Below are 11677 nucleotides of genomic sequence, written 5' to 3' on the forward strand. Positions count from 1 at the left end.
AGTGTTTTTACCAATGGATGAGCTTATGGAAATTGTCATGACTAAATGAGTATATGACATCCATTTGGTGTTGATTTTTCATGTCAAAACATTTCCCCCCCCCCATGATTTCTCCCTCATTTGGTCCTTTAAGTTTTCCAGTGGTGCATCAGAGATGGATTGTTCCTGGTTCGGACCAGTTCTATAGAACCGTTAGAGGAAATTTCTCCTCAATCGCCAAACTGGGAGTGATGGCTGGCTGGCCACGCCCCCAAACCATAGGTGCTGCCATTTTGTTTTGGGCTTCTGTGCATGCACAGAAGCTGTTTTTTGCCTTCGTGCATGCGTAGAAGCTTGGGTTTTGGCACTGCATGTATGCAAGAAATGTGAAGCACATGCACAGCTGTGTGGCACGAGACGAAGCAAATCAGCAGCAAGGTAAGTTAGAACCCCACCCCTGTGGTGCACCACTGGTTACTGCTAATTATTCAACGGTTGTTGAGGACTCGCAATACCAAAATGTCTTACAATTGGGACTTTGGAATGTGATTAAAAACACAGAATCCAGATTTCTACTTTTTAGTGTTCAAGATTTTTTTTGCCTCTACTTGGGAACCATTTTCTACTTAAGAACCCGAGCCTGGAAAATTTGAGAGCGGCAAGAAGGCCCAGCCAGTTTCCTGCCATTTCCCCTTTAATCTCGGCCATCTGGGCTGCCAGGGGAGCCTTTTGGTGGTGCTTAAGAGTCAGTCTTAAGTCAGTCTTCTGGTGGCAGTCCAGAGCGAACGAAGCTTTTTCCTTTCTCTGGGCACATGGAGAAGGGAATACACCTCAGCCAGCGCCCAGATAAAAGAAAAGCTCCCCTTCGCTCTGGGCAGCCAAGGAGTCACCACAGCGAAGGAAAGGCACCAGCTACGAGTGACAGGAGAGGGGAGCTCTTCAGCATGGGAAGGAAGAGGCAGCAGGTAGCAGCAGCAGCAGCAGCCAGTGTATGGGAGGCAGCTTTGCCCCAGGTATATTGGTGGCATGTGTTCTTCCTCGCCGCCTCAAAGTTCCTCTTTTTTTTAAAGCCTTAAAAGTTTTGGATTTTTTTGATACCCCTCACCTCACCTTCTTCCTTCGGCAGTGACTCTCCTCCTCCTCTTCTTCCTCCTCCTCCCACCCAAATTCTGAGCTTTTATTTCTTTCCTAATGGGTTTGCACGCATTATTTGCTTTTACATTGATTCCTACGGGAAAAATTGCTTCTACTTAAGAACATTTCTACTTAAGAACCTGGTCAAGGAACAAATTAAGTTCTTAAGTAGAGGTACCACTGTATTATGGTTTTGCAATTGGGACTTTGGAATAAGATTAAAAACACAGAATCCAGATTTCTACTTTTTAGTGAAGAAGGAAATTAATACCATAATTTTTAACAGTACAAGTTATTTTATTTAATGTACAGTTAATTAGTGCAGTACAATTAAGATTGGTCTTAAAGAATCCTAAATTGAGCTATAACCAATTCCACATTGTGAAAATAAATCAAGCTATTCACCGAAAGACACAACAAATGGATTACAGTACAGCTGTCCAAAGTTACCTTGAAGTAAGATGGGCAGCCTATAAATTTTATAAATAAATAAATAAACATCTGCAGGGCTGTATATTGTAGCTGTCATCCTGCACTGGCACTGAACAATAGAAGTTGCCTGAGTTTTAGCCTAGCTGCAGACCAGGAGCAAGTGTTTTTGATATCTCTGTCCAGCTATCAGTACTTCACATGGCCAAGGATTTAAATGGTTCTTGGGCAGCCTTCCCTCATCACAAGTGTCATTGTCTGCTAACTGATGCAACAGAAACGATTTCAATTGTTTTATGGTACTGTGTTTATGCTGTTGACACAATGTCCTTTAATAGGTGGTGTTGATAGCAACAACAGCTTCAAGATTGCATATCACACTACCTTGCATGATGTAGGGATTTGTACTTCCGATCATGTTATTGTGAAGTTTCAACACTTCTACTTGCTCTGGGAAAATATGTGTTCCTAAACTCATGTTCTTGATATTCAACAAAGTCAAAATTATGTTCCAACTAATAATGATGTTAGGCTATGTGGACATAATGGTGGCCAGCTTCTGGCTTCCTGTTTCATCTACTATCAGATACCCAGTATTTAGGGCAGTGATGGTGAATCTTTTTTCCCTTGGATGCCAAAAATGCATGAACACACACTATCGCGCCTGCGTGAGTTCCCATACCCATAATTCAATGCCTCCCTGGAGGCCCCTTAGAATCCAGAAACAGCCCATTTTGCAACTTTTTCACACTCCCCAGACTCCAGAAACTTCTCTGGAGCTTGGGGAGGGCAAAAACACCCTCTTCTATTCCCCTGGGGGCCCTCCAGAAGCCAAAGGAGCCAAAAATCAACTGGCCAGTGCGAACATGCTGGAGCTGAGCTAGGGCAACAGCTCGCATGCGAGCAGATATGGTTCCACGTGCCACCTGTGGCACCCGTGCCATAGGTTCACCATCAATGATCTAGGGAAATTTGAGTTGTGAGTGAAATGTCGCTTTGGTCCACACAACATTTAAATGGTTCAAACTGACTTTGAAAGATCCCTGTGCACCATCCCCAAAGGGACTTTTAACAAAATTCTAAGCTGACATGAAATGATTTCAGGCAACCTTATAACCTTAGCAAATATATTGGGTTTTTAATGAAAGTTGTTAATTGATAAAATACTGTACAGTGATACCTCGTCTTACAAACCCCTCGTCATACAAACATTTTGAGATACAAACCCAGGGTTTAAGATTTTTGCAAACTTATTCCAAACTATTTTCACCTTACAAACCCAAGCCGCCGCCAATGGGATGCCCCGCCTCCGGACTTCTGTTGCCAGCGAAGCGCCCGTTTTTGCACTGCTGGGATTCCCATGAGGCTCCCCTCCATGGGAAACACCACCTCCGGACTTCCGTGTTTTTGCGATGTTGCAGGGGAATCCCAGCAGCACAAAAACAGGCGCTTCGCTGGCAACAGAAGTCCGGAGGGGTTTCCCAGCGAGAGGAGCCTCAGCGAAATCGCAGCATCACAAAAACACGAAAGTCCGGAGGTGGGGTTTCCCATGGAGGGGAGCCTCAGAGTAATCCCAGCAGCGCAAAAACGGGCGCTTTGGCTGGCAAAAGGGGTGAGTTTTGGGCTTGCATGCATTAATCGCTTTTCCATTGATTCTTATGGGAAACATTGTTTCGTTTTACAAACTTCACCTTACAAACCTCATCCTGGAACCAATTAACTTTGTAAGATGAGGTATCATTGTACTTGTAATCTGCCCCATGTCAAATCTACATGCACAGAACCAACTCTTTTCAAATCAAACATTTATTGTCAATGCATAACGTGTACAATGAAATTGAAATTTTTACCTCATTTGCCTCACCCAACTCATCCCAGTTAGAATCCTACTTAGTCCACCTTATCTATCTTATAGAGGGAGCAGCAGCTCATGAAATCCTATTTATTTATATGATTTATATCCTAATTTTATTATTTTTACATTCACTCAAAACTAGGACCTGTTTGTCAGACACCAGAATGACAGTAGATGGCAAATCCCACATTAATGCAACAAAAAGGAGGATAAAGCTTGCTTATGTTGTGCTTATGTGGTTCCCATTGTGTAAATGACCGGTCAACACAAAATTTTCCTATACAGGTAGTCCTTGACTTAGAACTGTAAGAATTTAGAGTCAAATCATGGCAGGGTGCGAAGATGTCTCTCTACCTATGCAGTGTTTATTGCTTTTATACAGTTTTACAAGCAGCAAAAGGTAAAAGGAAGCAACAAGGTTTTCATTGGTGAATTTCCCCTCCTCAATCTTCCTCCCACCTTCTCTATGAACATTCTGTTGTTGTTGTTATTATTATTATTATTAATTAGATTTGTATGCCGCCCCTCTCCGCAGACTCACAACAACAATAAAACAATGTACAACAAATCTACTAATTTAAAAATCACTAAAAAACCCTTATTAAAAGCAAACATACACACAAACATACCATGCATAAACTGTATAGGCCTGGGGGAGATGTTTCAATTCCCCCATGCCTGACGGCAGAGGTGGGTTTTAAGGAGTTTACGAAAGGCAAGGAGGGTGGGGGCAATTCTAATCTACGGGGGGAGCTGGTTCCAGAGACTTCACTGAACCTAGATGAGATCAGTGGCACCCAGATAAGGTTTCTTAGATCATTCTTCATTTCTTCATTCTTCATTAGTTGGGGGAAAGATCAAAAGCAACATGAGAAAATACTATTTTACTGAAAGAGTAGTAGATCCTTGGAACAAACTTCCAGCAGACGTGGTGGGTAAATCCACAGTAACTGAATTTAAACATGCCTGGGATAAACATATATCCATACTAAGATAAAAATACAGGAAATAGTATAAGGGCAGACTAGATGGACCATGAGGTCTTTTTCTGCCGTCAGTCTTCTATGTTTCTATGTTTCTATTCTGGGCATGTGAACTAAGTGATCTCATGTAGGCATGAAGGGCCTGCTTAGGGCAGGGAGTTTTCTCACATCCTTTCCACAGGGCTTTGTCCGTACAACAACAGTTCATTTAATGACCGTCCAAAGTTACAACAGCACTGAAAAAAGTGACTTATGAACATTTTTCACCCCAACATTTGCAGCATCCCCATTGTCACATGATCAAAATTCAGATGCTTGGCAACCAGTTCGTATTTATGGCAGTGTCCACTGGGTCACTTCAACTGCCAACAGTTGGGGTCATGTGATCAGCTTTTGTGATTTTCTGACAAGCAAAATCAATGGGAAGCCAGATCCACTTAACAATGTTATTAACCACTGCAACGATTCTTTTAACAACTGTGGCAAGGAAGTTTGTAAAATGGGGCAAAACTCACCTCGCAATATTTCACTTGGCAACATAAATTTTGGGATCAGTTTTTGTTGAAAGTCTATACACACCTAAAAAGGGAGAAAATGAAGAAAATCTGTTAACCTTAGACACACCTTCTGGCAAAGAATTTCAGCCTGAGGTTACAGTGACCATATGTCCCTTATTTCAGAAAACTGCAATATGCATTTTTGTAAACGTTTTTCTTGCCTTTTCTCTTGAATTTTCCTTTGTCAGGCAAAGTTATAAAAAGTTACCTTTTTATCCTTAAAGACCTTTTTCATGTCTGTCCCTTTTCATATTTGTCCTTTATTTTTTCTCAAGAAAATATATTTGTACATATGGTCCATATTGATGTGCTTTGAGACAGTTGCCAGGAGGGACAAAAAAAGATTAGTTTTACAAGTTGCTTCAGAACTCCTCCCTTCCTCTGTCACTCCACCCTTCTATAGCGGGCAAAGATAAGATTAGAATACCCCTTCCTGAAATGTTTTTTCTCTTCTAATTTTAAGGATTCTGCCAGTGATCTGTTTCAAGTCATTGAAAATAAGGACTTTATTTTTCTATCAGTAAACATCAATTAAAAGTAACTCCTGATTATATATATATACTGTATATTCCCACTGAAAGAGCAGTGCGATCAAACTAAATACTTGCTGTTTGCTTCTGATACGATATACTGCTAGAAATAATTTATTAGAAATCAATCTTTGTTATTGGCTTCTGCTCATATTATTGTAAACTGTCAGAACTTAGTTGTTAGGGATTAATTCTAGATTATTGTAGCCTTAGCCCAATTCTGGAAAAATGAAGTTATGCCGAATGAACGCAACTGAATAAAAAAAAAATGTTGGACTGTGCTGAATCAGTCAAGCTCACAATGGAGCTAAAAGAACAAGATAACTCAAAATACTATCAAATATGGAATGACTTTTATAGATGGTTGAATAAAAGAATAACTACTAGTAGTGCTGCGTGACAATAAACGTTACAAATAAACACAAACAACTTAAGAATTAAACTTTAATATAACTCTTTTCTATGTTTAGTTAATGGAATATAAGATTTCAAATAGTAAAACAAAAACCAAAGAATGTAATATTGCATACTATATACTATTGACCACTGGTTACAATACCGCTAAGAATTAAATTAAGGAGGCTGTCAATTAAGCCAGCCTCAGGAGGGGAGAAGAGATATATTACATACTTGTCTTTTAATTTTTTGTCTGTACTGTAAGTAATGTACTGTAAGTTGTAAATGTTTATCTGTGCAATTGTTTATATGTAAATAAAAATCATTTAAAAAAAAATAGATTATTGTAGCCTTGATAGTGATTGGCATTAGTACAAAGTTTGTTATCTTGCTTCTGTTCCTGGCTTCAAAACTAGGCACAGCCTTGAAAATATAGAAGAAACTGTTATCCAAGAATGTATATAGATAAAGGAACCAGAGTTGGGAGTTTCCTGCCTCATAGATAGTACCACAGCAGGGAGTTTACCTGAAAGCATTCTTCTGATTAAACAACTTGGCCAAGGAGGGAACACAGGGCTATAGGGATGCTCCATAGAAAAGGAGGGTAGAGATGGGTGGTGGTGGTTGTGAACAAAGAAGCCTTTGAACATAAAGACCTACAATGGTAATGAATCTTTGTCTCTGCTTGGATAAACTTTGTCTCTAAAGGAGATAAAATGTGTATGAAACCACTCTCACAGAGGTGTGCCTATTCCTATGCCTGTTTTTTTGCCTGTGTGTTTTGGAAATAGTTTCACACAGATTCTTTTTGCTTTAACCAAAATAAAAATCTGATATTTTTGCAAGCCTCATCTCGAGTCTCAGTCACTTTGGTATCTTGGTGGCTTGGGAAACACCTGGGACCTTACACTAAAACAAAAACAAATCGACACCTGCCAACCAGCACTACAACAACAAAAGCAAAATGTCATCCCTAACACCACAAATAAAGACTAGGAAAGCGCGCCCAACAATACTAGAGTAGATAACTGTCTAGATTTCATCATCTGCAATAGCAAAAGTACAATATATGGCTTACAAATAATAGAACTTTTCTCCAACAGTGACCACAGCATGATAAACTTCAGTCTCAACCTAAGCCACACCGAGATCCACCCAAATAATGCGACACAGAAATTTAACTTTAAAAAAAGCGAACTATGAACTCATTGATGCCCATCTTTCAACATTAAATTGTTCTATTAATATTAACCGCTCCAAACTTGGTTGTAAAAAATACAGCGTTAGGAATCGAGTTGTCGAAGCGTGGAATTCACTCTGTAGTATCATTCCCTAACCCCCAACACTTTACCCTTAGACTACCCACGGTTGACCTCACCAAGTTCCTAAGAGGTCAGTAAGGGGCATACATAAGTGCACCAGAGTGCCTACCATCCCCTGTCCTATTCTCTCTCCTATATTTCATATATCTTCTCTTCTATACCAATATCTTTCTCCAATGCACTTGCAAGGAGAGTCCAATGTGGTATTTCTCTAGTCTCATTGGAAGGGACTGAGTTTAATTTAAATATTAGGCAGGTGCCGCCCCCTAGCCCTCCAGTCATGAAAACTCAGTCGCAGTAAAGGGACCTTTTGAGTTTTCCTCCATATCGGAGTACTGTAGTAAATAACCTTTTAGGTTGAAATTGTAAGTTTTTATTTTAATAATAATTCTGTTTACTTGCAGGTGTTCTTCAATCAAAAAGGCTCCCTCCTTGCAGCACAGGGTGAGACCCTCTGTGGGTTCCACCCTCTCGGCTGCCATGCCCCCCCCCGACGGTCGACCCTTCCTGTGATAATTGGGGGTAAATTAATCAAGGCCATGGGGGGCGACCGAGTCACCGACCTGTACGGTCACACCCGGATGTTAGGAGGCGGTTGACGTCGGGAGGGGTCCGCCCCAACCGACGAACATACCTGGGCCGAAGACCGGCAGGGAGAACCTCGGCTGAATAGATATGTCCAGCTCTGAGGCACGAATGCCTGAGAGAACCCTGGGATTGCTGAAAGGATGCCGGGCTGCCATTTTGGAGAGGAAGACAGCGGGAGAAGCGGCTAGATCATTTCCCGCCGGTCTCCATGAGAACATCGTGGCGGCCATGTTTTCTTCTCAAATTAAAGAGGGGGCAAAATTGAGCTGACGTAGAGCTCTTAGCCACGCTCGAGTCTTCCCTGGAGACACGCAGCCACATTAAGCACTCACTAGACCGTTTGCAATCGTGCTTTCAGATCGGTTGTGTGTCGCAGTCTATCCATCAATTTTGAGGCTGTCGTGAGTGTTTTAAGCAAACAAGGGGGAGTTTTAAGTATGGCAGACACCTCAGCGCACTCATGGGAAGAGCCTACCGCTACCATTAGGCCATGTACCCCTAAGGAAAAGCCCCAATCGGACAAGACAAGGCCCAAATCCTCTCAGGGAGCTTCACTTAAAGAAGCTGAAAAGAGAATAAGGGCACTTGAGAGACAATTGGAAGCTGCACAGACACAGCAGATTCTAACAGCTGCCACAGCTTAGCCAAGTTTCACCGTAGGGCCTACTCCTATGCCAGCCTCCCCCATGATTGGGATTGCAGGGGTAGCAGGCTTGGCACCGGAAAAGGATTGGTCTCTGGAGTGCCCCCTTTTGTCGGCTCCAACCTTAATGACTGAGACTTTCAATCCACCTAGGCAGGCCCAGGCCTAGCCCAACCTTCCGCCATCCATTCAAGCTACCCAGGGGCCATAATATAGCCAGCCATCAGCAACCTTCACACCTTCTGCTGTAGACCTGAGAAGCTCCCAGGACACATGGCAAAACATACCTCCGGCCCTTCAAGACCTAATAGTCAACGCTTATTCGCAAGTGTTAGCAACAGTATGCCCCAGCGGTCACCAATTCATCGAGATCCAGAGACCTTTGGGCGGCCCCAGCCCCACAATCCCTACCGGGATCAATGGAGGAGGATATTTTCCTCAGAGGAGAGGGCAGTGAGGCTGGTGACGACCTGTCAGGAGATGAACAGCCGCCTGAACCACCGATTTTCTCGGGCCTCATCAAACCTTCCCTGTTCCGAATACTGCTTAACAAGGCTAAGCTAACCATCGATCAAACAGGGGAGGGGAACCAGACAGAGGCGACCACAGTGCCTGCTACAACTGGTGTGCTTTTTGTATTTCCCAAGAAGGAAACCGAGCACATCCCATCTTCAGAGCTTTTTCTGGAGAACATAAAAAGACCTTGGGAGAATCCTGCTGCCGCTCAGGGCCCGTCTATGATTGACCGCAAATTCTACACGTTCGACCAAGAGATGGAAACGTTATTAGGCTCCCCAACCATAGACAAGCCAGTGGCGAGCCTAGTATCAAGTGCCCTAGTACCTTCAGAAGTATCAGATGGACTAAAGGCCGAGGATAAGAAGGCGGAGAATGTAGTGCTCAAGACGCACCAAATGGCAGCCTGGGCCTTGCGTGCAGCCTCCGCGGCCTCATTCTTTAATCGAGACACTATCCTGTGGATACAGGATATTCAATCCAGGATGAATCCTGAAGACAGCAGGCTTCACCAGGATTTAAACAAGCCTTTGGCGGCTACTGAATTTTTGGCGGATGCCACCGTGGACGCAGCAAAGTTCGCAACCAGAGCAATAGCATCCTCCGTGTCATCTCGCAGGTTGATTTGGCTTCGTAGTTGGCAGGCGGATGTAAAGTCCAAGTGGCGCCTGGCCTCCGCACGATTCCAAGGGGAAAAATTGTTTGGAGACTCCTTAGAGAGTGTCTTTATTGAAGATAAGGACAAGAAAAAAAGTGCTCCCGAGGTGGAACAAGAGACCAGAAAGAAATTTTAACCCTTTCTACAGACGACAGCCATTTCATTCCGAGCCCTCCTCGACAATCTCCCAGGCCGTACTTCCAGGGCTCCAAGAACCAGGGAAACCTTCACACGGATAAAACATACTTCGCGGACCGTGGCAAGCCCTACCAACAGGGATGTCGCCCCTTTAGGGGCTCCAATCTCAGGGGGTCCAGACAAAACAAATGACTCAGCAGTTTTCTACCCTCTTGGGGGCAGACTGCAGCACTTCGCAGACTCCTGGAAAGCCACATCCACAGACATTGGGGCAATTGCCACAGTATCCCAAGGTTTGTGGATCAAATTTTCCCATCTGCCCCCGAACAGATTCATTCTATGTCCGCAGGTGACAGATCCTCAGAAGAGAGGGTAGTTATACAGGGAGGTCCTGCATCTCTTAGAGATAGAGGTGATCGAAGAAGTACCATTGCACCTACAAGGGAAGGGCTTCTACTCAGTCATCTTTCTGGTTCCAAAGTCCTCGGGGGAGAGGGTGTTGATTAATATTGAACCTAAGACGGTTGAACCTCTACGTGCACTACAAGAGGTTCAAAATGCATATCCCTCCATTCCATTCCTCACTCCATACGTCAGGACTTTTTAACATTGATAGACCTCAAAGAGGCCTATCTACATGTGCCTGTGTACCTGCCCCACAGACAATTCCTACGCTTCTGCCTGAACGGGGTACATTACCAATACAGGGCAATGCCATTTGGCCTATCATCGGCACCAAGGACGTTCACAAAATTGTTGGACGTTCTTATGGCCAGTCTTAGACATCGGTCAGTGCGCCTTATGGCATATCTTGACGATATCATAGTGCTGTCAAAGTCTCCAGAACAGGCACGTCGAGATTTACAATTGACTCTAATGACTCTCCAAATTCATGTATTTACAATCAATTGGGACAAGAGTCACTTAAACCCAACAACATGCTTGGCTCATCTGGGTACCTCCATAGACATGCAGTTATGCATGGTCTTCCTGTCCCTGGTGAGGCAGGCCAATATTCAAGCTCTAATACAGACTCTGGAAATTCAACGACATCCCACAATAGCCTTCTTCTCGAAACTACTGGGTACGTTAGCATCCTGTATAGAGATTGTGCCTTGGGCTCGATTACACCTGCGTCCGCTCCAATGGTTTCTCCTACCTTTTCAAAGGAGGAAATCCAGTCATACTCACGTCAGAGTGGCCCTCAATTCCAGGATCAGAAATTCCCTATGATGGTGGGCCTCAATAGTAATCCAGAAGGGTTTGCCCTTCCGAGGTCAGGACTTTTTGACTATAACAACGGACACCAGCTTGATGGGCTGGGGAGCTCACCTCTCCTCCAACATGGCTCAGGGTCTGTGGGGTCCACAGGACTTACAGGATGTAAACATCAATTACCTAGAACTCAAAGCAGTTTCTCTGGCCCTTCACAGCTTCGCTCACCTGATACAAAAAAGGCACATCTTGATCCTGACAGACAATGTCTCAGCCCGTTCCCACATCAACCACCAGGGAGGAAGGAGGTCCAGGAAACTAATGCAGGAAGCGGAATCCCTGTTCCGGTGGGCAGAAATTAATCTAGCCTCCCTCTTGGCTGAGCACATATCGGGGCAGGAGAATGTGTGGGCGGACTGGCTAAGCCGCAGGACCATAGACCCGGAAGAGTGGAGATTGGATCCCAGAATATTTCAGGAGATAAAAAATCGTTTCAGCACCCCGGTAATAGACCTCTTTGCCACGTGACACAATGCACAGCTTCCACGCTGCTTCTCCCGGTTTCCCTCCCCGGGAATGAAAGGGGTGAATGCGTTACAACATCCTTGGCCAGGGGGCCTTCTGAATGCATTTCCATCCGCCTGGCAGCCCGCCTGGAACATTCAAAATACAGTAATACCTCATGATACGAATTTAATTGGTGCAAGGAGGAGGTTGGTATGACGAAAGGTTCA

This window comes from Erythrolamprus reginae, chromosome Z (genome assembly GCF_031021105.1).
Source record: "Erythrolamprus reginae isolate rEryReg1 chromosome Z, rEryReg1.hap1, whole genome shotgun sequence".
NCBI classification, from domain to species: Eukaryota; Metazoa; Chordata; class Lepidosauria; order Squamata; family Dipsadidae; genus Erythrolamprus; species Erythrolamprus reginae.